General features: G+C 34.7%; 1 protein-coding gene across 12 annotated transcripts in view; it reads right to left on the reverse strand.

Moving 5' to 3' along the window:
- The window catches only part of KIAA1328, a 382,354-nt gene that overhangs the window by 284,431 nt on the left and 70,073 nt on the right, over window positions 1-27,850 (reverse strand). Inside the window, exon 1 of one of the 12 annotated variants that reach the window (XM_082354292.1) lies at window positions 1-26,752. This exon is cut by the window's left edge and continues 14,353 nt beyond it. The exons of the other annotated variants lie outside the window; for them this stretch is intronic. The gene's annotated coding sequence lies outside the window, so the exon portion shown is untranslated. Of the gene's footprint in view, window positions 26,753-27,850 lie in introns of those variants that run through there. 12 annotated transcript variants of the gene reach the window in all.

Genomic DNA, 27,850 nt, shown 5'->3' on the forward strand with positions numbered 1-27,850 from the left:
AAATGCTGTGCAAGACACTGACGTCACAAAGAATAAGTAAACATTTTGTAATAAGAAATTCATTGTTCACTAGGACAAACAACTGCAAGCTGATTAAGAGGTGCTCTACTGGAATTATCTGCCAATACTGTTCTCTGAACAATGCCATGCTTATTTACATCTTGATGCTTTTTCACATGCTTTTCCTTTTGTGTGACATTCCCTCCTTTGCCTTCTCTATTTGATAAATTCCTTTGTGCTTTAAGATTCAGATCAAGAGTCAATTCTCTGGGAAGTCTTCCTTAAACCCTAGTTAGCCTCTCCTCTGCTCTCTGAAATCTCACCCTGCAAATACCTCTATCATAGACTTAGCACACTGCATTACAAATATCTTGTTTGTTTCCCCCATACAACATGTCAGACAGTGCCTAGTACATAGCTGGCACTCAAAAACTGTTTGCAAAATATATGTCTACATACTAAATAAGATATTATCAACTAATAATATTCTTACTTTCACTTCTGCCAATAATATATATATACAACCCTGACTTTTCACCTGAGCCTTACAGGCAAATTTCCATTTACTACTTTGGTAAATGGACATATTCCGAAAGACCTACACACTAGTCAAAGTGAACACATCCAAAATTTATTTAACTTATCCCAAACTACCTGAGCCTTCTCCTGGGTCCCTGTCTCTTCAGGGGACCAATACCTACAGGGGGAAAAAAGGGTTTTAAGCATTTTGAAACCACGTACAATATATGTTAAACATGGTTCACCTTTACTCAAAACACTACAATCACCTATCACTATTTTAATCTTGCACCACGTCTCCTCTTAAATCAAACTAAACAACTTAAGGATCACAAAATGGCCATTTTATAATTTTGGTTATATATGCTCAGAAGAGTCTTAAATCAAAATGACATTAATATCTTCCAGAGAGTTTCACAGAGCAAAACCAAAATTACTCAAAAGAATATATATTACTTTTATTCTTTCTTATCCCGTTATCCACAATTCCTATTTAAATATGAAATAAAATAAAATAAACGATAATAAAACAGCAGGGAAAAAAAACCATAGGGAAAAAAGTGTCCCACCAAGAAAAAGAAAAATGTATTTGTTGCACTTAACTATTAATGTTCCATACATACGTGAAAGTAAAGAATCATAAATCAATTTAAAATGATGATTTGGAGTTCTACTTCCAACTACCAGCCTTGCTTCTAATCGTAAGTGGAAAAGTATAAAATCTTCACATTTAAGTATGAGTGTAAATTGTTCATAAATACCCTAGAACAGGTTGAAGAAATTCTATTTCTAGTTGGCACAGACATTTATAAGAAAGGGATGTTGAATTCTGTCATATTTTTTTCTCCATCTATTGAGATAATCATATAGTTTTTTTTTGGTTTTGGTTAATATGGTGAATTACACTGATTGATTTTTGAATGTTAAACCAGTCTTTCATTCTAGAAAAAGTTTGGTTATGATATATTATGCATTTTCTATATTGTTGGATTTGATTTGCATATATTCTATTGAGAATTATTGCATCTATATTAATAACAAGGAATACTGGGGACTCCCCTGGTGGTGCAGTGGTTAAGAATCCGCCTGCCAATGCAGGGGACGCAGGTTTGAGCCCTGGTCCGGGAGGATTCCACATGCTGCGGAGAAACCAAGCCTGTGCGCCACAACTACTGAGCCTGCACTCTAGAGCCCGCGAGCCACAACTACTGAGCCCGTGTGCCACAACTACTGAAGCCAGTGTGCCTAGAGCCTGTGCTCTGCAACAAGAGAAGCCACCACAATGAGAAGCCCGCGCACCACAATGAGAAGCCCGCGCACCACAATGAAGACCCAACGCAGCCATAAACAAACAAACAAGGGATATTCATTTGCAATATTACTATTTCTTGTAGTATCTTTGTCAGGTTCTCCTAACAGGAAATTGTAGGTAATGAGTTAGAAATTTTCAGAAAAATTTTCAGAACAAGTTTGTGTAGGACTATCTGCAGGCTTGATTTGCTCAAATATTGCACATTTCCAGAAGTGCCTGATTTTGTGACTGGCTCTTAGCTGACTCTTGGGAACTGAACTCTTAGAATGTTCTAAAAAAATTGTTTTGCACGTTTGGAGTCTTGAATGGCACTGCACCAGTATGTCAATTTGTCTAGATAGTTTATGCAAACAATGTGGTTTATAGTGAATACCTGGCTTTCAGTAACTACAGTGGTCACACAGGCACTGCGTGACTGATCTCCAGTAAAAACCCTAGATTATTAGGATCAAGCAAGATTCCCTGGTAGACAACACTAATACATATAACTTTTGCTTTGTATCCTTTTGCTTTTTTAAAAAAATGTACCTATGAATATGATGACTTCTGGGTCCTAGGGATCCTTGTAGCAAATCACTAACCTTAGAGGTGATCTTGGGGACACCCAACACAGTGTGATACTGGGGACCACTGAAAGACACTAGTAGTATTTTCTCCTTAAATACTTGGCATCATTTACCAGTGAAGCCATCAGAGCTTGATATTTTCTTTATAGGAAATTTTTTTCCTCCCTTAATAGACTTTATCTTTCAGAGCAATTTTAAGTTTATAGGAAAATTGAGCAGAAAGTACAGAGAGCTCTTATACAGTGCCCCCCACCCCCAGTTTCCCCTAGTATTAACAGGTTGCATTAGTGTGGTGCATTTGTTACATTTGATGAACAAATCTTGATTATTTCTAACTAAGCTTAATAGTTTACATCAGGGTTCACTCTTCATGTTGTACAGCTCTATGGGATTTAACAAATGAATAATGCCATGTATCCACCATTACCATATGATACACAATAGCTTCACGGCCCTAAAAAATCCCCCCTATTCATCCTTCCCTCCTTCCCGACCCTGAGTCTCTGGCAACTCTGATCTTTTTACTGTCTCTATACTTTTGTCCTTTCCAGAACTCATATATTTACAATCATTCAGTATGTAGCCTTTTCAGACTGACTTCTATCACTGAATAATATGTATTTAAAGTTCCTCCATGTCTTTTTGAGGCCTGAAAGCTCATTTCTTTTATCAATGAATAATATTCCATTGTATAAATACACCACAATTTGTTTATCCATTCACCTATTGAAGAACATCTTGGTTGCTTTTAAGTGTTAGCAATTATGAATAAAGCTGCTATAAACATCTCTGCGCAGGTTTTTGTGTGGATGTAAGATTTCAATTCATTTGAAGAGCAAGGAGCATGATCGTTGAACCACATTTTAAGACTATGTTTAGCTTTGTAAGAAACTGCCAAACTGTCTTCCAAAGTGGCTGTACCATTTTGCATTGCCACCAGTAACAGTTCCTGTTGCTCCATATCCTCATCAGCATTTGGTGTTGGCAGTGTTTTAGATTTTATCCATTCTAATAGGTGTGTAGTAGTATCTCATTGTTGCATAAACTTGCAATTACCTAATGACATATAATATTGAGCATCTTTCCATATGCTTATTTGCCAAGAGTATATCTTCTTTGGTGAGGTGTCTGTTCATATCTTTTGCCGATATTTAAAATTGAGCTGTTAGTTTTCTTACTGTTGAGTTTTAAGAGTTCTTGATATATTCTGGGTATAAGTCTTTTATCAGATAATGTGTTTGCAAAGATTTTCTCACAGTCTATGGCCTGTCTTTTCATTCTCTTAACAGTGTCTTTTACAGAGAAGTCTTAAACTTCAATAAAGTCCCATTTGTTAATTTTCCTTTCATGAACTGTGCTTTTGGTGTTTTATCTTAAAACTTATCACCCAACCCAAGGTTACATAGATTTTTTCCCATCTTCTAGAAGTTTTGTTGTTTTGCATTTTATATTTAGGTCTATGACCCATTTGCAGTTAATTTTTATGAAAGATGTAAAGTCTGTGTCTAGATTCATTTCTTTGCATATGGTTGTCCAGTAGTTTCAGCACCATTTGTTGAAAAGACTGTCTTTTCTCCATTGAACTGTTTTTGCTCCTTTGTCAAAGATCAGCTCACTATATTTGTGTGGGTCTATTTCTAGGCTTTCTATTTAGTTTCATTGATCTATTTGTCTATTGCCAATACCACACTCTCTTCATTACCATAATTTTATAGTAAGTCTTGAAGTTGGGTAGCATCAGTCTTCCGACTTCATTCTTCTTCAATAATGTGTTTGCTATTCTGGGTCTTTTACCTTTTTGTATAAACCTTATAATCAGTTTGTAAATATCCACAAAATAACCTGCTGGGGTTTTGACTGAGATTGCATTGAATCTATAGATCAAGCTGGGAAGAACTGACATCTTCAAAATGTTGTCTTCATATCTGAACACAGAATCTCTCTCGAGTTATTTAGTTCCCCTTTGCTTTTGCTCATCAGAGTTTTGAAGTTTTCCTCATTTAGATCTTGTATATATTTCGTTAGACTTAAACCTAGGAATGTATTTCTTTCTCTTTCTCGCTGGCTGTGAATGTAAATGATGTTATGTCATTAATTTCAAATTCAATTGCTCATTGCTGGTATATACGAAAGCAATTGACTTTTGCATATTAACCTTGTATCCTGCAACCTTGCTATAATTGCTTATTAGGTTCCAGGAGTTTGGGAGTAGATTCTTAAGAATTTTCTACAGAGACAATCATGTCACCTGTGAAGAAAGGCAGCTTTTTATTTCTTCTTTCCCAATATGTATACCCTTTCTTTTCTTGTCTTATTGAATTAGTAAGACTTTTAGTAGGACATTCTGTAAGAGTTTTAAACTACAAGTTCATTTTTAAAAATAGATATAGAGCTTGGTAGAAGTCACCTGTGAAGCCATCTGTTCCTGGACTTTTGTTTGTTGGGAATTTTTTAACCATGGATTCAATTTCAGTACTTATAATTGGTCTGTTCATATTTTCTATTTCTTCCTGGTTCAGTCTTGGGAGATTGTACCTTTCTAAGAATTTGTCCATTTCTTTTAGGTTGTCCATTTTATGGCATTTAGTTGCTTTTTATTTATGGCGTATAGTTGCTTGTAGTAGTCTCTTGTGTTCCTTTGTATTGCTGTGGTGTCGGTTGTAACTTCTCCTTTTTCATTTCTAATTTTATTGATTTGGACCCTTTCCCTTTTATTCTTGATGAGTCTGGCTAAAGGTTTATCAATTTTTTTTATCTTTTCAAAGAACCAGCTTTTAGTTTCATTGATCTTTTCTATTGTTTTCTCTATTTCATTTATCTCTGCTCTGATCTTTATGATTTCTTTCCTTCTACTAGCTTTGGGTTTTGTTTGTTCTTCTTTCTCTAGCTGCTTTAAGTATAAGGTTAGGTTGTTTATTTGAGATGTTTCTTGTAAGCTGTCAAATTTATATGCATAAAGTTGTTCACAGTAATCCCTTATTATTCTTTTAATAACTGTAGAATGTAGAAATGAGACCTATCTCATTCCTGATCTGGCAATTTATCTCCTCTTTTTCTGCCTGATCACCAGTATGACTAATGTTTTATCAATTTTATTATCTTCTCAAAGAAACATGTTGGCTTCACTAATTTTTCTCTGTTGTTTTTCTGTTTTCTGTTTCATTGATTTCCTTCCTGGTCTTTATTATATTATTTCCCCTGCAAAGTCCTGGTTTTATTTGTTTTTCTTTTTCTACTTTCTTAAGGTGAAAGTTGAAGGTACTGACTTGAGACTTTTCTTCTTTTCTAAGGTAGGGGTTCAGTGCTAAAAATTTCCCTCTAAGTACTGCTTTAACTGCATCCAAGTAATTTTAACATGTTATGTTTTGGTTTTTGTTAAGTTAAAAATACTTTCCGTTTTCCACTTGAATTTCTTCTCTGGCTCATGGGTATTTAGAAATGAAGAGCAAGATAAAGGGGAAAAATAACTCAGTCATAAATGTCTTCATTACTTTTTGACATAGAGGAAGCACCATCTCTTCTAAAAAACAAGGTTAAGAATTATATTCCAAGGGTTGATACAGTTTCTTTCACTGTAACAAAGTTCTATATCTAAATGTTATACATACACTTTAAACCAAGAGATATCAAAGGCATTTGTGCTAAATACCACTTAAATAGTAAAAGATTTTAATAGGGGACAAATGAATGAAGCAGGTAATACTGCAGACTGAAAGAAAGAGATCAAAGAAGAGTGCAAAAATATCAGATGAGTTCATCCGATGGGGTGCAGGGGAGGGGGATGACAAAAGGATATTCTTTCAAAATAATTTACATATATGAGAATAAAAATGGGAGTACGATAAATGTCCAGCAATCGATTTGTAAATATATTAACATATATCATATATTGCAATACTACGCAAACAATAAGAGTAGAATTACGATAACAAACCAAAAGGCAACAAGACTCCTCTCAGGGAAGTGTGTAAAATGTCCCCCAAATAATCTCTATTATGAGAAATACATTTCCAACCTAACTGACTTAAAGGATGAAACCTGAGTATAGTCATATGCTCATTAACTCAACACTTGTGTTCTCTATTAAATATGAAACAGTCTACCTTTTTTAGACTTCTATTGAACTAAAAAGTGTTTCCCTTTTACAAAGGCATGCATAAAAGGAAGAAATATTACCTCAACAAGTCCAAATGTAAACATTTTTAAATGTAACCAATTCAGAAGGGCATTCACAGGCCAGCCTACTAAATTTGAACTAATGAAAAAGCAGCCTATTAAGTCTTAACAGAGAACCACATTTAACCCCTGTGGCAAAATACCAAGAAACTTCTCAATACCTGAATCAGAAGGAATCTGTAACATGATGGATTCTTCATGACTGTTTTTCCAGGATGATGCAGACCCCAAATATAAAATCTTCAATTACTGAAAAATAGCTCATCAACTCCACCCTTCACTTAAAGAGGCAACGAAATTGCCAACTGAAAGATGGGGTTAGGAGAGGTAGGCAAACATGTTTGGACTAAATCAAAGTATGGTACCATACAGAGGATGAAAGGAAGAGAAAGCAGACCCTGCCTACTCAAGAAGTCTATGATCAGGAGGTAAGTGTAGACAATTAACATTCAAAACACAGCAAAAAAAGACATGGCATCAATGCCTGAAAAAAACCTAAGAATGGTGTTAAATGCTATCCCTATCCTGCTGAGATCTATGTAATCTTCTAAAATATAAAATAAAATGAAATTCTATGACTTGACTAAATAATACAGGTTGTCTCTATTAAAAAGTATTTTCAAAAATTTCCAAACCACACATCTGAAATAAACTAAGTGTAAGTACTTTGATAAAAACATGAATAAGGGAAAATGAGTACTAGGAGTGGGTTCCTAGAATAAAAATGCAACCATAAGTAGGTAGCTTGTCAAAATCCAAGAATTTATATGAATCTTGGAAGATTCTGATAGTGAAAAGAATGGACCAGACAAGTCATACTAAACTTGTAAGCTGGATATCTGTTAAATTTAAGACCTTAGATGACCTAAGGGAAAACTATATCTAAAATTTCATTCAACCTGAACTACGAAAAAACTCTCTGGTAATCATGACCATAAAAACTGTCTTTTCAAGGACTTCCCTGGTAGCGCAGTGGTTAAGAATCCACCTGCCAGTGTAGGGGACACAGGTTCAAGCCCTGGTCCGGGAAGATCCCACGTGCCGCAGAGCAACTAAACCCGTGCACCACAACTACTGAGCCTGCGCTCTAGAGCCTGCAAGCCACAACTACTGAGCCTGCGTGCCACAACTACTGAAACCCGCGCACCTAGAGCCCATGCTCTGCAACAAGAGAAGCCACCTCAATGAGAAGTCTGCACACCACACGAAGAGTAGCCCCCAATTGCTGCAACTAGAGAAAGCCTGCACACAGCAATGAAGACCCAACACAGCCAAAAATAAATAAACAAAAAACCAACAAACAAACAAAACCTGTGTTTTCAGGAGTTTCTGCTTCTACCCATGAAGGAAGAGTTGGGACAAAAATTGCCCTCCTGTCATGAGTAATTAGAAAAGAGGACAATATATATGAAATAACTGTGTTCAGATGATGGACAATGAACAGAGCAGGATTACAGTGCCAGGGAAAAGATTTTAAGTTAGGTAAGCCCTATACTTACCTAAGCTTTCTGCTTAAAGGAAGTTGCCAGGCCACAGCACAGTGAGAGGAAATCTCTATTGAACATGGTAGGCTTGCTGAGTTAAGTAAGAGACTGACATACAGGCAGGCCGTGGATGCTAGTATTCACATGGTTAGTACCAGGGAAGAAGAAGCTGCACAGAGAGAGTGTTCTGGAGAGCTGCAGAGGGATGTAATCTTTGGCTGAGTACTAATCTGCATACTGATGAAGTGAAACACCATGAAGTCAGTGAAGGAACCACTGGGAAAACAGAAGGCTAGACAATCCCAGAGGTCACACAGGGATGAAAACAGGCAGCATTCCCATCAGCCACAGTAGAGAAACTATGTAATACAAAAGGTATTTGATAGGCTCCTCAGAGAGGTCACACCTTAATAATGGTGACTTAACCCTAGAATAAAGGTTGACATAGATATACTCTAATAAAAGTTAAAAGCAAGATTTGAAAGATGTAAACTATTTCCAAATAACTTATTTTAGTGTCTGAACAAAGACCAAAACTTTTTATGATCTACAAAAACTGAAACAAATTAAGGTTCACAAGGTAGAGCGTAAATGTTATTCTACTTTTGCAAGGTTCCTTTAACAAGAAATAGTACAATATTAACTCTATGTAGATTTTGATAATTTAATGTTCATACTGTAATCCCTAGAGCAACTTAAACAATAATGTAAAGTGGTAAAGCTAAAATTCCAATAGAGGAATCAATACAATATACTGAATATTCAACTAACTCAAAATAAGGCAAGAAAGCTGCCTCAGAGACAAAACACAAATATAACAAAGGGTAAGCCAACAGCACAATGGAAGACCTAAATTCAACCATACCAGTAACTAAATAAATATAATCGACTAAGCACTCATGATTAAATACAGAGATTGTCAGACTGGATAAAAAAATACCCAACTATATGCTATATATAAGAGAGGCACTGGAAATAAAAGTAACAGATATTATAGATTATAAGTATGAAGAATGAATAAGATATATTATGCAAACAGTAAGCTTAAGAGAGTTGCGACCATATCAATGTCAAATAAAATAGATTTCAAGAGAAGAAGTATTACCACAGATATAGAAGAAAATTTCATAATAATAAAAGGATAAATCCATCATGCACATATAACAATAATAAAGGTATATATATATCCCTAGTAACACTGCTTCAAATGATACCATCAAGCACCTTGATACAACTGACAATAAAATTGAAAAAAACACTACCCCAACAACTGTAAACTATATATGCTTAACAAATGCACATAGAATGTTCTTCAACATATACTACATACTGGGCTGTAATACAGGCATACCTCAGAGATACTTGGGATTTGGTTCCAGACCACTGCAATAAAACAAACATTGTAATAAAGCGAGTCCAACAAACTTTTCAGTTTCCCAGTGCATTTGAAAGTTATATTAACACTATACTGTAACTTATTAAGTGTGCAATAGCATTATGTCTAAAAAAACAAAGTACATACCTTAATTAAAAAATACTTTATTGCTAAAAAATGCTAACCATCATCTGAGCCTCCAACAAGTCATAATAGTAACGTCAAAGATCACAGGTCACCATAACAAATACAACAATAATAAAAAAAGTTTGAAATATTGTGAGAACTATCGAATGTGACACAGAGACATTAAGTGAGCAAATGATGTTGGAAAAATGGCACTGATAGACTTGCTCAATGCAGGTTTGCCACAAAACTTCAACTTGTAAAAAATGCAATATTTTTGAAGCGCAATAAAGCAAAGTACAATAAAATGAGGTATGCCTGTACAAGTCTCATTACATTTTAAAGGGTAAAATTATACAGAGTATGTGCTGTAAGCATAAAGGAATTAAATTAGAAATCAATACAATATACTTCTAAATAACTCACATGTCAAAAAAAATATTTTTTTAAATTCAAGAGTATTTCAAACTGAATGATAATGCAAATACAGTATTTCATAATTTGTGGAATGCAGCTAAATCAGAGCTTAGATGGGTATCTATGTATTTAAATGCTTATGTTAAAAATGAATGAAGGCTTAAAAACAATGATCTCAGTTTCTATCTTCAGATGCTAGAAAATGATTAGCAAATTAAGCCCAAAGTCAGTGGAAGGAAAGAATAAATATAAGAACAGAAATCAAGAAAATAGAAAACAGACATGAAAGAAAATTAAGAATGCCAAACACCGGCTTTCTGAATATTAATAAAATTGGTAAGACCTTTGCAAGACTAACAGAAAAAAAGGAAAAACACTAATTACCAATATAAGGAATAAGAGAAGAGGTATCACTATAGATGTTACATAAATCAAAAGGAAAATAAGGAGAATCACATTTCCTGTAACTGTGAAGTAGTTTGATTTGAACCAACCCTCCTACAGATAACAATTTAAAGCTCTAAAATTAGAACACTTCCTAACACCATACACAAAAATAAACTCAAAATGGGTTAAAGACCTAAACGTAAGACCGGGCACTCTAAAACTCTTAGAGGAAAACATAGGAAGAACACTCTTTGACATAAATCACAGCAAGATCTTTTTTGACCCACCTCCTAGAGTAATGGAAATAAAAACAAAAATAAACAAATGGGACCTAATGAAACTTAAAAGCTTTTGCACAGCAAAGGAAACTATAAACAAGATGAAAAGACAACCTTTAGAATGAGAGAAAATATTTACAAACGAATCAATGGACAAAGGATTAATCTCCAAAATATATAAACAGCTCATGCAGCTCAATATTAAAAAAACAAACAACCCAATCAAAAATGGGCAGAAGACCTAAATAGACATTTCTCCAAAGAAGACATATAGATGGCTAAGAGGAACATGAAAGGCTGCTCAACATCATTAATTATTAGAGAAATGCAAATCAAAACTACCATGAGGTATCACCTCACACGACTTAGAAAGGGCATCATCAGAAAATCTATAAACAACTGCTGGAGAGGGTGTGGAAAAAAGGGAACCCTCTTGCACTGTTGGTGGGAATGTAAACTGATACAGCCACTATGGAGAATAGTATGGAGGTTCCTTAAAAAACTAAAAATAGAATTACCATATGACCCAGCAATCCCATTACTGGGCATGTTCCCAGAGAAAACCACAATTCAAAAAGACACATGCACCCCAATATTCATTGCAGCACTATTTACAATAGCCAGGTCATGGAAGCAACCTAAGTGTCCATCGACAGATGAATGGATAAAGAAGATGTAGCACATATATACAATGAAATATTACTCAGCCATAAAAGGAAACGAAATTGAGTTATTTGTAATGAGGTGGATGGACCTAGAGTCTGTCATACAGAGTGAAGTAAGTCAGAAAGAGAAAAACAAATACCATATGCTAACACATATTATGGAATCTAAAAAAAAAAAAAAATGTTTCTGATGAACCTAGGGGCAGGACGGGAATAAAGACGCAGACGTAGAGATTGGACTTGAGAACACAGGCACGGGGAAGGGAAGCTGGGATAAAGTCAGAGAGTAGCACTGACATACACACACTATCAAATGTCAAATAGACAGCTAGTGGGAAGTAGCTGCATTGCACAGGGAGACCAGCTCAGTGCTTTGTGACCACCTAGAGGGGTGGGATAGGGAGGGCAGCAGGGAGATCCAAGAGGGAGAGGATATGGGGATATATGTATACATATAGCTGATTCACTTTGTTATACAGCAGAAACTAACACAACATTGTAAAGCAATTATACTCCAATAAAGATGTTAAAAAAAAATAGGCAACAGATATTAACAGACACCTCACCAAAGAATATAGACAGGTGGCAAATTAGCATATCAAGACATGATTAAAATCTAATGTCATTAAGGAAGGGCAATGAGCTATCACTGCATACCTATTAGAATGGCTAAAGTCCAAAAACACTGAAAATTACAACAGTTGGTGAGAATGCAGAGCAAGAGTAACTCTAATTCACTGCTGGTCATAATGTAAAATGTTGCAGCCATTTTGCAAGAGAATTTGGCAGTATCTTACAAATCTAAACATAGTTTTTACCATTCAATCCAGGAATCATTCTCCTAGATATTTACCTCATTGTTTTGAAAACTTATGTCCACACAAAACTTGTCTGTAAATGTTTATAATAGCTTTATTCATAATCACCAAAAAACAGAAGCAACCAAGATATCCTTTAATAAATGAGTAGATTAACTAACTGTGGTACATCCATACAATGTAGTACTATTAAGTGATAAAAAGTAATGAAGTTTTAGGCCCTGCAAAAACATCAATAAGTACTTATCAGCAATGATGAGATGTTATGCAATAATTTGCAGATATGGGAGACAGTGAATGAGCTGTGCTTAGAGGCAAAAAGGAAGGTGGTCAGTAAGACAAAGGGCAACCACTGCTCATTGGTAGAAATGACTGTGTAATGATAGCGGAGCAACATTTTTAATGAACTTAAGGGAAAAAACTTCAAAAATGAAGGAAAAATAAAGACTTTTTCATATATTCAAAAACAAAGAATTCATACCAACAATAATTGTTAATGGAAGTCTGTCAGGCAGAAGGAAGTGGTAACAGAAATATGGACTACATGAAGAGCACTGGCAGTAGTTACAAGGGTAAATATATGTTGTCTTATTATTTAAACCTCCTTAAAGATAACTGATTTCTAACACAAAAAATAAGGTATGGGTATAAAATTAAAATGTATCTTGACAACTGTACAAAGATCAGGGAGTGAGAAATGGTATTACACTATTGTAAGGTAGTTAAAATGGTATAATCCATCATTGGAAGGATGACTGTTAATAGTTAGGTGAATATATACACCTTAGAGCAACCATTAAATACCAAAAAGAACAAAGTGATAACTAATAAGCCAACAAAGGAGATAAAATTTTTATTATTCAATTAATCCAAAGGCAGAAAAAAAGGAAAAGAAGAACAAAGATCAAATAAGACGAATTGCAAAATGATAAACTCAAAACCAACATATCAAGAATCATAAAATGTAAATGGTCTAAATACCTTAATTAAAAGGTACAGATGTCAGATTGGATTAAAAAGCAAGACTCACCTATGTGCTGGCTACAAGAAATGTGCTTTAAATATAAAGACACAATTAGGTTAAAACGTAAAGGATACAAAAAATATACCATGATCACACTAATCAAAAGAAGCTGGAGTAGCTCAAGAAATATTAGTCAATGTAGATTTCAGAGCAAAGAATATTACCAGGAATAAAGAAGGTCATTTCATAATGATAAAGGGGTCAATTCATCAGGAAGAGATAATCTTTAACTTTTGTGCAACTAAAAGCAGATCTTCCAAATACGTGAAGCAAAAACTGACAGAACTTCAAGGAGAAATAGATAAATCCACAATTATACTCAGAGATTTCAATTCCTCTTTCTCAATAATTGATAAAACAAGTAGATGAAAAATCAATAGGCATAGAGAAGCTTTACAGCACACACCTGACACTTGTAGAATAACCCACCTAACAGCAGCAGAATACAAGTTAATACAATACACTCCTCTCATATACACATCCCTTCATTTTCCAAAGCTATTAATTGGAAAGTGAGAACTGAGAAAAGAAAGCAAAAGCTTTTATTTATCCACTGCTCATATCTCTTACACTAAACATTCCTTATTGAAAGAAATCAGTACAAACACTACTTTACTATACAGGGGTCTTGTTAAAATGCAGATTCTGAAAAAGTAAAATTGGCATGAGGTCTAAGACTCTGCATTTTTTTTAAAGATTTTTTTTGATGTGGGCCATTTTTAAAGTCTTCACAGAATTTGTTACAATATTGCTTCTGTTTTATGTTTTGGTTTTTTGGTTCCCCAACCAGGGATCAAACCTGCACCCCCTGCATTGGAAGGCGAAATCTTAACCACTGGACCACCAGGGAAGTCCCAGATTCTGCATTTCTAACAAGATTCCAGGTATTGCTGGGGATGCTGACGTTACAAGTCCATGGAGTGTGCTTGGAGTAGCAAGGGACTAGAAGATGAAAGTGAATAAAGCAAGCCAGGATCACTTTAGCATTGCCTGCTTCCAGGAAGTTTTCTGAGTGATTCTAATGTGTTTAGTCATATGAATTATTTCATTTAACCTTCAAAACAACTCCTCGAAATAAATACTATTATGACCCTCACTTTTCAGAGAAGGAACCTGAAGTTTAAAGAGTTATTTACACACATCACGGAGCCATCTAACCACCTGGCTTAGTAAAGCACAGGTGTTCTGAGCACTATATGAGCTCCATGGAAATTTTCTTTTCCCAACATTTCCCTTAAAATCACATCAATTTCAGATTTCTCTTTCTTTTGGGTTCTCCCCCACCCTCCTCACTTGAAAGACCTAAGCATAACCACAAAACTGAGCAGAGAACTTTCACAAATACCATTATACAATTGAACTGGCAAGTATTACTGTAAATATATACCATTAAACATCTTTTGGCTGACTTTTCTGTTGTGTTTAAAACAGATGTTTAATATTTTACTTAAATAAAATAGAATTAATTCATACAATATTAAAGGTAAGAGAGCTAAAAAATTCTTTCATTGTAATGTCAAATTATATAAACTTACTTGCATCCATTTAGCTACTCAAGTGATGATTAAATGATGAACTAGGAAAACATGAATATACCACACTGATGATTTCAAGAATAAAGCAATATTCTGCATTATTCCAAAATATCCCATAATGTACATGTACTGTTTTTGAAATCAGGAAAATAGGTTAAAAGTTTTTAATTAAGTAAGGCATTAATTTTCAAGTATTCCAAAGCTCCCCCATGTCCTCAAATACTAGCACTAATCATATAGCTGAGGAAAGATTAACAGATATATATTTGTAAATATCTCAGGCTAGACAATTTTAAGAGTAATTACTGTCATACCCAGCAATGAAAAAATAAATAAAATATATGAACTGAAAAATCAAATACCGTAAATTAAAGTTTCCTTAAACAGGTGCAACACAGTGGATGCCGAAGAGTCCCTGCAGTTTTGCACAACATGTGGCACTCAGGCATCTCACAGTGCTTGATGTTTATTTCAAAGCACTTGCACCATCTCTTTAAGGGTGGTGGTAATTGTGTTCCCCCAGCCATAAAAGAGAAAATAAGTATAACCAAACAGGTAATGTCCTCCTACTGGCTGGCACATTATGGAAAATACCTGACTGGTCTCAAATTTTTAACTTTATAAGAAACCTACAAAGAGACTGTCGTAAAACAAAATTTAGAATTCTTTTATACTCTCAAGTCAGGGCTTGGAAACCAGTCACATAGCACTTAAAACACACCCCCTTTGCAACCTTGAAGGTAGTAAAGTTCTAGAGCAACAGAGACATTCAGGGGCAAATTGTCAAATTAAATATCATGACACTTTAAAACTCAATAGGCGGATGAAATTTTCATTTCATCATTAAATCTTTCCAGAAAAGAGAGAAATGTGCACAGGGAGGAAAAAGATAAATGGTATTTTTTGGTGACAGGGAATGTATTTCTTTAGTTTTGTGAAAAACTGCACCCCACCAAAAAGAGTTTCATTGCTAAAGAATGCAATCACAAATAGTTTTATAAATAGCTGAAAATATCACCTTGCTTATAATAAGGCTAGATATTAAGAACCTTCTAAAATTTTTCACATACAATGTCTACCTGGCAACTATGAAGGCTACATTTTCCCTAGGCAGAAGGGCACGAGCAATGTTTTCAATACCATAGTTCAGAGGATCCCATTGCTGTGAGAAGTACTAATCTCAGACAAAATTCATTAAAAAGTTGGGGTAAAACTGAATAGCTATGAAGCTCCACCTCCATAGTAGTTTCTTCACAGCCCTTATCATACTCCTTCCCTGGAAATTCCCCCAAATTTCAGTTGCCTCCTGACCTGTTTAAGCCAAATAACATTTCTATGCAAATAATCCTTTTATGCTGCATCAGTTTTATGCTCTATCAGTTCTAAAATATTTTTAGCAAGTAATTTGGGGCAAGAGCTCTTGAAGATTTTTCTTTAGCCTATCTTGCCAGAATGCCAACCTTGCATTGTGAACTTTGCAGAGTCAGCTCTGGCGCTGCAGGTCCACTAAGAGTCAACAATAAAATGCCACCTTGAGCTGTAAGAACACAAGAAAAGAAAGGGCTGGAAAAAAAAAAAAGTGGTAATCCCCAAAAGACCTGAATTAACTCCGAAAACAATTCTTTAATTGGTTGTTCCTGTTTAAACTTTTCCAGCCAGCTGTCCAATTGACAGCATTCACAAAAGCATCCACAATGTTGGAGAAATAAAAGCTGATAGTACACATAGATGTCCAAAAGGCACTGAGTTTTTCCAGAAAACCTGTCCTTTCATATTAGTTCTGCTACCTCACTGACATGCTCTTGGCATCCCATCCTGTACCCCTCCCCCACCAAGTGACTTATTTTTTACATTGAGCATTTTCTAAGTGCGTACAAAAAGCTTAGATGCCCAAGAGCATTAACATAACAGCTTCCACCATGAGGTATTACAATCTAGGTTCTGAAACTAAAGGAACAAAAATACAGGGAATACTTCCAAAACTAACGCTGTGGCCTGATATATGCAAAGGCACTGAAAAGCGTGCATCTCAATATCAACATTTCAGAAGCAGAATTCTAAATATTCATAAGCAACAAGATCTTTACTAAGACTCATCGCCTCATTCAAGACAACAAAACTAACCTTAGTCAGGTAAATAGCTATTCATAATGAAGTATTTTGAAGAGAAAACCAGATTATAACATTTAACCCTAAAAGTTTTATTTCATAAACCTATTTATACGGAGACAGACTCTATATCTAAAAGTGCAGATTTTAAAAATTTCCTTTGCCATTGGGGGGATGGAAAAGCATCCCTGATTTGTATATTAAAGCACAAGCATCTGTCCTACTGATGATATTCTAGGGAAGCACATTAGCATAAAATTTAACGATGTCAAATAAGTGGATGTGAAATAGGGACTGCGTAAAGACACTATTTCCAAGGCTGACAGAAACATCACTGTTTAGAAATGCAAATGAAACCATTATGTTCAATAATTATATGAAAATATGAACAGTTCAGCATGTTTTCCAGCCCTGATGGCAGTTAATGGGATGTACGCTTATGTAAATAACTACTATTAAAGCTAATGCTGAAAAAAACTAATAAATTCATACTAAAGCAACTGATTTAGTATGCTTTTAAAACCCAGCAGTGCTCACTTATTAGAAAAGAGTGCATTATTATGTTTAGAACTCATTACTGCTACAAGTCACTGCAACTCCATCAATTACCATGCATTAATGAAAATGGGACACATACAAAAAAAAAATTATTGCCTCTCAGCAGTTTTCTTTAATGACAAAATCTAGGGGTATTACCATCATGGGGCCTTGTAAGGAACTTATTCATACTATAATCTTTATTACTAAAACAGTACTCCCAATACTATCGCCCTAGGGTATTTTGATCATAAGAAGGGCTAACCTTCATGTAAAAATATATTTTACAAGATTGACCATTTAACATAAATAAGAAAGTTTTAATATTTGAACTGCATTTAAAAAAATTTATTAACATATATGTGGCATATGGTTCTTTTTTTTTAAGGGAGGCTAAGAAGTGAAAATACACATTGGTAATCATACCAGTATATAGGATAGACGGTTTCATTCGAAGATGCTGCCTGATAAAACAGATAAATCCCACTCTGTTCTACATTTATGTCTCAGTGAATTCCATAGAACTAATTCTACAGAATTAGTTGGATTGGATATTTAAGAACAAACCTAAAGTTTCCTTCTCGGCCGTAAGATGGACTTTCTTGAAATATATTAAATATTTAGCACAAGAAATTAAGAAGCTGGAAAATCCCTGTTGTTTAAAATTCAAATTTGGCTAACACCTAATAGCAAGGAAATGCTGACAGAGCAGGAATGCAAATATAGAAATGCCTTTGCTCTCACTCTACTTGTGTCAACTTTCACAATTTATTCTGTTTCTTTAACATGTGTAGTTAAGCTGATCCTTCATCCTTTTCTAGCATCCAGGAAAAGAGAAAACACTTCAGCACCTACCAAATGTGAAAAATATTTGCTAAATCTCAGACACAGTCTTGTTATATATAATGAGTATATGTTTATTTGAAATTATACCTGTCACATCAGCCCAATCATTTGCAGTTTTAGTTCTCATAAGTTTATTCACCTCCCAAGAAGCTTTTACTGCAATTTATATATATATCACCATGTGGCGATAAAGTGCTATGATCATGCAGTTCCAGCAGTAAAGTACAAGTTCTCTCTCTCTCTTCAGAGTCTGATCAAGCAACTCACGGATGTTTAAAATTCGTTCATGTAACAAGTATTTTTTGAATACATACAGAGTACCAGGTACTATGCTAGATTCTCAATGTACAGTAGTGCACAAGACAGAAATGATGTCCCATGAGGGAAATAGACAATAAATAAATATGTAATCAAATGCCAAGTACTATGAATAATCAATGTTCATTGACAACTTAAGAATGAAAAAAAAACCTTTTAGAAAACTAGATATAAAATAGAAATTCCTCAGTATGATAAATGGCAACCATCAAAATACTATAGAGCTAAATCAATCTTAAGGATGAAATATGTATTTCCCACTAACATGTGGAACAAGATAAGGATGTTCTCACTCATCACTTCTGTTCAGTACCTAACTGGAGGTACTACAATAAGGCAAGAAAAAGAAATAAAAGGCAGACAGAGTAGACAAAAAGAACTAATTGTTTTCATTTGCAGATGACATAATTGTTTGCATATAAAACCCGAAGGAATCTGTAAAACAACTACTATGATTAACAAGTGAGAACTTAGCAAGGTCAAAAGATATAAAACCAATATACAGAAATTGACTGTATTTCCAAATCCAACACTGAAAATTGAAATGAAAACTAAATTGAGAACAAACTTCAAAATTAACAGACTCCTTCCTGCTGATTAGAATGTGCACATGATGGCTGAAGCTTAGAATGCCAAGATAAAAAAGTTGTGGCTCCCCCAAAATCTACAGAGTCATCATATCTGCCTCAAATTGCCAAAACTCAGATGTCTTTTACATGAAAACTAAATAAACATATATCCTGTTTTGATTACTGCTAACTTTGGCATTTCTTGTTATCTATAAGGAAGCTTAATTTTGACACAGATTCACAAAATGTCCTTAAGTAGGTTCCATTTAATCCTAGTCTTTTCAGCTTTGTTTCTATATTACTTTCCTTGTGATCTCTTCTACACCTTGTCAGAACAGCATGAGATTCCTTAGCAGTTCCTACCTGATTTCTCTTAGCAACAAACTTCCTTAAAACTGCTTTAAAAATTTAAAAGCATGCGCACTCATATAATCAAAAAACATTTTACTTCAAAAACTATGTTGTCTCTTCAAAAACTAGAAACCTAGACACCCTTTGGGCAACAGAAATCTGAACGAGAACTCTAAAGGCAAACAACAACAACAGCAAAAAAACTTCAAATAGAAGACAGCATCTGAAATAAAAGATAATTTTTGAAAGATTTATTATACAGAGTGATTTCAGAAACATGGCAGGATGAAAAACTACTTTTGTCTCCCCACTTTAATCTACAACCAGTAATACATCCACAACTCAACAAAGGTGCCTCTGCCCAACACAACAGGACACCAGAGAATTCCACACATCTGTACGTCTAACGGTGGGTGGGCTGAAACACATAGAGGAGGCAGAACCAAGGGAACAGCAGAGATGGTGCTTGCAATCCTGGCCCTCTGACCATGGCAGCAGAGCCCACAGCTACAGAGAACCTAGTAGCAGCAGGGAAGGCGGTGCACACAACTCCGGCCACCAACGGCACCAGTGACCATGACTGCAGCTAACTGGGCAGCATCGGCAGTGGGGCCTGGGACCCTACCCCTCCAATGCTGAGGTGCCCATGACCCCAGCCTCTGCCCCACCATCCACAGTGGTGGAACCCACAAACCTTACAAAAACAAACATGGTGGAGGTGCCTGTGCAACCCCAGTTCCCCCACCAATGTACCACTCACCCCACAGTGTAGTCTGTGTCTCAGGGGATCCCAGACACAAGGAAAGAGACCACCATCCTGATGGATGACAGTGGTTCTGGAAGAAGCAAGGCAGCAACAACCCTGGTGGCACAAGAAGCAATAATGGAGGCAAGAAGCCACACCTCTTACAGAGATGGTAGAGGCTGGAAAGTGCCACTCTCAAGTATAGAGGCAGTGCAGGTAAGAGAAGCCAAAAACTTGTGTGATAGTGCCACCTACCAGAAAACAAAAGAAAGGAAACTAACTCTTAACCTGTCATTTAACTTCAAATGAGCAGGCAGAGGAACAATTCAAGCAACATGAAGAACCACAGTAACACCATACCACAAAAAGAAAATGACAATTCTCCAGAAACTAAACTTCAAGTCATGGAATATTGCAATCTAACTGATAGAGAATTCAAAATAGTTGTCATGAATAAATTCAACAAGATACTAGAAAACCCAGAAAGGCAGTTTAATGAGCTCAGGAATACAATTAATTAACAAGTGGAATACTTTACCAAAGAGATTGAAACTCTAAAAAAGAATTAAACAAGAATCAATCAAATTCTTAAGCTGAAGAACACAATAAATAACATTAATAATGCATTAGAAAGAACTGGAAATAGAGCAGACTATATGAAAGAGAGAGTTAGTGAGCTGGAAGATGAAATATAGAAATGATACAAATAGAAAAGGAAAGAGAAATAAGATGTAAAAAAAAAAAAAAAAAAAGGAAATCCTATGAGAGCTGTTCATCTCTTTAAGAAAGGGCAACATTAGGATAATGGGTATCCCAGAAGGAGAAGAGAGGGAGAAGGGAGTACAGTTTATTTAAAGAAATTATAGCTGAGAACCTCCCAGACTTGGGAAAGAAACTGGATATACAAGTCCATGAAGCTAAGAGAACATCTAATTACCTCAATGCAAAAAGACCTTCTACCAGAAATATAAAAAAATTGTCAAAAGTCAATGACAAAGAATTTTCAAGGCAGCCAGGGAAAAAAGGATGATAACCTACAAAGAAACCCCTATTAGGCTATCAGCAGATTTCTTAGCAGAAACCCTACAGGCCAGGAGGGAGTAAAATGACACTCTCAAAATACTGAAAGATAAAACCTGTCACCCAAGAATACTCTACTCAGCAAAATTATCATTCAGATATGAAGGACAAATAAAGACTTTCCCAGACAAACAAAAGCTGAGGGAGGTCATCAACACTCAACCTGTCTTACAAGAGATGTTGACAGGAACAAAACAAAAACACTTCTACCAGAAACAAAATGGAAAAAGTATACAAAACTTTGAGCGAGGTGATAAATAGACAGAACTGGAAAATTGCATCTATCAGAACAGATTTTAAACACTTTATTATAGTATAAAGGTTAAAGGGGAAAAAAAGAAAGTAAAAGAATAACTACAGCTATCTCCATTTGGTAACAAACCCACAACATAAAAAGGGATAATTTAAGACAACAAAAACGTAAAAGGTGAAGAGGAAAAGAATGGAACATAAATCCATTGCATTTCTACAGGCCAACAATGAGCTAGCAGAGACAGAAATTAAGAAAACAATCCCATTTATAATTGCAACAAATACAATAAAATACCTAGGAATAATTTAACCAAGAGGTGAAAGACTTGTACACTGAAAACTATATGACATTATTGAAAGAAACTGAAGAAGACACATATAAATGGAAAGATATTCCATGCTCCTAGCTTGGAAGAATTAACATTGTCAAATGTCCTCATTACCTAAAGCAGTCTACAGGTTCAATGTAATCCCTATCAAATAACAAGTGTTGGAGAGGATGTGGAGAAAAGGGGACCTTCATAAACTGTTAGTGGGAATGTAAATTGGTGTAGGCACTATGGAAGACAGTATGGAGATTCCTCAAAAAAAAATTAAGACTAGAACTACCATATGATTCACTAGTCTACTTCTGGGTATTTATCCAAAGAATATGAAAACACTAATCCAAAAAGATATCTGCACCCCCATGTTCATTTCAGCATTATTTACAATTGCCAAGATATGGAAACCACCTAAGTACCCATGAAGAGATGAATAAAGAAGATATGAGTGAGATATATATATATATATATATATATATATATATATATATATATATATATAGGAATACTACTCAGCCATAAAAAAAGATGAAATCTTGCCATCTGCAATAACATCGATGGACCCTGAGGGTATTATGCTAAGTGAAATAAGTCAGACAGAGAAAGGAAAATACCATGGGATGTTGCTTATATGTGGAACATAAAAAAATAATAAACAAAGAATAAAATAAATGAACAAACGAAACCAAACAAAAACAGACATGTAGATACAGAGAACAGAGTAGTGGTTACCAGAGAGGAATGGGGGTAGGGGGAAGGGCAAAATGGGTAAAGGGGATCAACTGTACGGTGATGAATGGTAAATAAATTTTGGTGATGAGCACATTGTAGGGTATACAGAAGTAGAAATATAATGTTGTACAGATGAAACATATAATGTTATAAATCAACATTACTTTAATAAAAAACAAAATAAAATATATGATTACTTGAAAAAGAATTATAATAGCATTTGCTTTGGTACAAAAAGAGGCTTATTTAAATTCACAGCATGCTTGAAATGATAACATTTTAAATGTGTGAGAGAATATAATAAAGAATAAAAATAAAATGATTTATCAAATATATCTTCATATCCATTTGTATGTTGTAAACTTTTTCAGGGAGAGAAAATATTTTTGTAGACTTCAAATTTTTATAGAACTTTTACAGTTTTGATCACCTTTAGTGGTAAACAGTTCAGATATTATTAACATGTTAAATACGATAAAATTCAGACTTGCAGAGGTTAGTTTATCCAAGGTCATATAGCTAGTTTAAAGGTAAAACGAAGTCAAGATTTCAAGTTTATGATTTTCGTGTTCTTTCCAAAATACTACAGTGTTTTTATTATGTCACATATTGATATAAGTCATATTTAAGACACCCAATTGCTAATTAACTAAAAGTTTACAAAAGAACTGTTCATATAGATTTTTTACTTAATAAAGATAAAAAAGCTGTCTTAGCAGCATAAAGCACTTCTCTGCCATCTCAAATTACTGTATAACACTATATGAAGAATATACTTATAAAGGCTGTGATATCTCTAAATGATTACACTTACCATCACACTAAAACCTCCTCTCACTCCCTTTGCCTCTAGACTGTTAAACTAGTCCTTATACTTTAGCCTGGCACACGGATGCCTTGGGGTTATTATGTGAGACAGAGGTAGCTATCTGGCAACTTTTCCCGGCACTCAGCTAATAACTATTCTCTTCTATCACCATATCCTAGGCTCTCTTCTCAATTGTCAAACTTTCTCTAGTACAAATTTCTCATTAGGGTTATTTCTATTATTTCTAACCTTCTTTTCTATTGGTTTCATCTCTTTCTTATTTCCTCCTTTGCCTGTTGCCATTTTTCCTGTATTTATCAGTCTTTGTGTAGATAAAGGTCTTCTAAAGGTATGGCCAAAAAATAAGACACACATTATAACTACTATTAGAAAAACTGACCAACTGGAACACCAATTGGAAGATAAACAAGTATCATCTTTAGATATTTGAGTTTTCTAGGTCATATTTATTCAGAAATTCAAGGAACGTGTAAGATTTTTGTTAGGAAGGGTTCTTTCTCCATTTTTCACCAGGCTGAGCATTCAGGAAAAGAGTTGAACAGCCTGGGATTTCTGTATTAACAAAAGGTAATGAAATTGGGAGAAGGTGACAATCCTTACCATCTTATCTATAGGGAGATCCATTTCAGATATTCAGTTAATTTTTGTTCATTACATGACTATACCATAATTAGACTTACTACATCTGAAAAATTAGAGTTGGAAATGTAAAATCTTGGGCATAAGTATAAAAATTTGAACAGGAAATGTTATTGTATAAGTCTACAACCGAGGTGAGAATATTACCATCTGAATCATTTAACTATTCAAAAGTGAAGGCCATACCGAGGTTAAGAACACTTAAGACAAATTTGCTACTGGTCAATAATAAAGTCATTCATCATATTCTTCAAATCTAAAGCAATTACAAGCTGTGGTATGGCAAATGGATTTAGCTGAAGAGATTACGTCAGAACAGCCCTTTAAAGAAGATCAGTAATGTAAAAGGCTAAATGAAATAATAAACTCTCCTCAACAATAATTATTATGGAATTGATTTATCAAAAGTCTATTTCTTCATGCAAGAACTGTTGAAACTTCCCAAAGTAATTTTAAATTATGCTAAACAGATTAACTACCGTTTATCCAGTGCAGAACTATTACTAAAAACAAACTTAATTAAACAGAAATGTAGAAAATAAATTTTTTGAATTTCAGTCTGCTTAAGCTTATTTACATGTGGGCATCAAAAACAAGTGAATACTTTAGCTACTAGGGCTAGTTTAGAAGCCCCAATCCACATCTATTTGAATTCCAGTGTCACTTACTATAAAGCAACACAGAAATTGCTCTCTGGGGGTGCTCAGGCTCCACATCTAGAGCCTTTAGCAAGTCAAAGAAATCAAAACACTTTCAAAACCAAACCTGGAAAGTAAAGTTATTTGTTTTATTATAAAATGGTACACCACAGATATTAAAAGGATCTCAAACAATAAGGCGGAAAAATCCTTAAAAGCAAATCTCATTAAAAAATACAAAATAATATCTTAAAAATTAGTGTTCAAAGTTCAATAATACCCAACCAGGAGACTAAAAATAAAGGAAAACTATCAGAGAATGATATCTGAAACCACACTAATTATTTAGAAATTTGGAAACATTACCCTTCTACGGATACACTGAAAGGCTTTTTCAACATATACACAGAATAAAAATACCAAAGAACTAAGTACATATTAAATACTGTCTAAATCTGCTCAGGCTGACAAAATACCATAGACTGGGTGGCTTAAAACAGAAATTTATTTTCTCATGGTTCTAGAGGCTGGAAAGTCCAATCAAGGTCTCAAAGGATTTGGTTTCTGGTGAGAGCTCTCTTCCTGGCTTTCAGATGGCCACTGTGTCCTCACATGTGGGGGATGCAGAGAACGGAGGGAGAGAGAGAGAGCTCCCTCTATCTCTTCTTATAAGGCCACAGTCCTATTGGATTAGGGCCTCATCCATATGACCTCATTTAACCTTAATTACCTCCTAAAAACCCTTCTCCAGATAGTTACATTGGGGGAGGGAGGGAGGTGTTAGGGCTTCAACACACGAATTTTGGAGGGACAAAATTCAGTCCATAGCAAACACTAAAATAACAAACACATACATACGTAAACAAATGAACCTTGCTAAGCCCAGAATAGAGGGCAAAGTGGTTGAAAAGCACAATCTTATATCTTAATATTCCAAAGCATCTAAGTTTAACAGTTAGATATATTTATCAAGATTTCTTTAAGACTTGTTTCATTTTCACAGAAGAAAAACTAAAAATCAGAAAAGGTACTATGAGATGGAAAGCAGATCTTAATCATTTCCTAGCACATTTGTTTCAACATATAAATATACTCAACATTCTTTTCCAGCCTTAAAACAAAACAGAAAACATTTCTTCAAATATAGATACCCTTTGGCTAGATAATATCTCCTTTTCTTCACAGCCTTCACTTTCTCTACTACTCAAGTCTAAAGCAACTGAATTGGCTTATTCTTCTAAAATGAAATTGAAATGGTCTTGCGTTCAATGACTGTGTAAAGTCATAAAGGTATAAATTAGCTGATCCAAGACTGACGTAAATTTTCTTACTCAAAATCCAGTACTACTGAAAGAGCACTACAGTTGCCCAAGGAAGCACAAGATGCACAAGTTAGGGCAGTTGGTATAGGTATGAATGCTTGAAGAGTTCTAAGAGTCAAATACTATTTAAAAAAATTCAGAAAAATGTCCTGAAGTCTCAAAGAAAACTAGCAAAAGGAACAATGACAAAGAAATAGAAATAAACTGTAATAAGTAGGAAAAACTAATGAATTTTTCCTACCTAGTATGTAGGTACCACACAAGGGAGTCATAAAACTGAAGGTCATATGTGTTATGTGATATCAGTAACGGAGGGCTTAAACGTCAAAATTAAGAACACGCATTCGATATTTTAGGCCATAAGAAGCTAAGGCAAGTTATTAAAAAGACAAGTGATGTGATAAAAATAGTCCTCAAGAAAGATTAATCTGGCAACAGTGATGAAATGAAGTCAATCAAAGGGCGGCTGTAGATAATGGAGACGGGCAAAAGGATACTACACAGGAATGCAGTGAAGTGTCAGTGAAAACAGCAAAAGACAATGGGTTCACAACTTCTTTATCCATATATACAATGGTATATTACTCAGCCATAAAAAAAGAACAAAATAATGCCATTTGCAGCAAAATGGATGAACCTACAGATTCTCATGCTGAGTGAAGTAAGTCAGACAGAGAGAGACAACTATCATATGATATCACTTACATGTGAAATCTACAAAAAGGCTACAAATGAACTTATCTACAGAACAGAAACAGAGTGATAGATGTGAAAAATAAACTTATGAATAGATAACTAATAAGGACCTACTGTATAGCACAGGGAACTCTACTCAATACTCTGTAATGGCCTATATGGGAAAAGAAGCTAAAAAAGAGTGGGTATATGTCCAACAGATTCACTTTGCTGTACACCTGAAACTAACACAACATTGTAAATCAATTATACCCCAATAAAAATTAAAAAAAAAAAAGACAATGGGTTCAGAATAACATTTCAGAGGGAAAAATGATAAAGACTTGGTGACTGAATAGAAAAGCCAAAATACAAGTGAATCTCAGGAACATTCTACATACCTGGATTTCTGGATAATTAGGTTACACTCTATTAAGTAACGCCCCCCCTCCCATTTTTTTTGACCAACTTTGGATAAAAAGCACTGTAAAATATAATTTTTTGATAAAATTGTGCTTTAACTATAAAGCAGGTTAGAAAAGTAAGGCTTATTGATATTTGTATCATTCACTACTGCAGAAATAATCTGGTGTAAAGACAGTTGGTATCAAAAGATTTCACTCTTAACTCTGCAATGGGCTGTTTCAGTTACCTCTCCAGACCTGTATCTTTATCTGTAAAATAACGATATGAGTATCTGTCTCACCTAACTTAATCAGGTTATTGTGAAGATTAAAAAGTGTAAGTGAAGGTGCTCTGTAAGTAGAAAACGAACACACAAATGTAAGATGTCTTACTAACAGAAGTACTAGAAGTACCAAGAAAAGAGAATGGGATAAAAACAATTTAGCATTATTTTGATGCCTCAGAATCATCATTACGAATGTTAAGTACCGTACTTCATTTAATATATGATGGCCTTGAGATATATCTAGGTGGGGAGAAGCTCTAGACTGCTGTGCATTTTCAGTTTTTATGTCATTTTTAATAGTTTTAATAGCTGACTCTCCTATCAGCTTCAATATTCTCACTGTAGCTCCTTTCCCTACTTCCAATTTTCTACTTCTAATCTGCAATGGACTTACAAACTAGATACCAGATAATGAGTTTATTATTATACATTTGACAGCCCCAGGAATTTTCATATAAGAAAAGTGCGTATATAGGGGACCAGAGCAGGTGAGGAGTACTTCTTTTTATTCT

This window comes from Balaenoptera borealis (assembly GCF_965194805.1).
Source record: "Balaenoptera borealis genome assembly, chromosome: 14".
Taxonomy (NCBI): domain Eukaryota; kingdom Metazoa; phylum Chordata; class Mammalia; order Artiodactyla; family Balaenopteridae; genus Balaenoptera; species Balaenoptera borealis.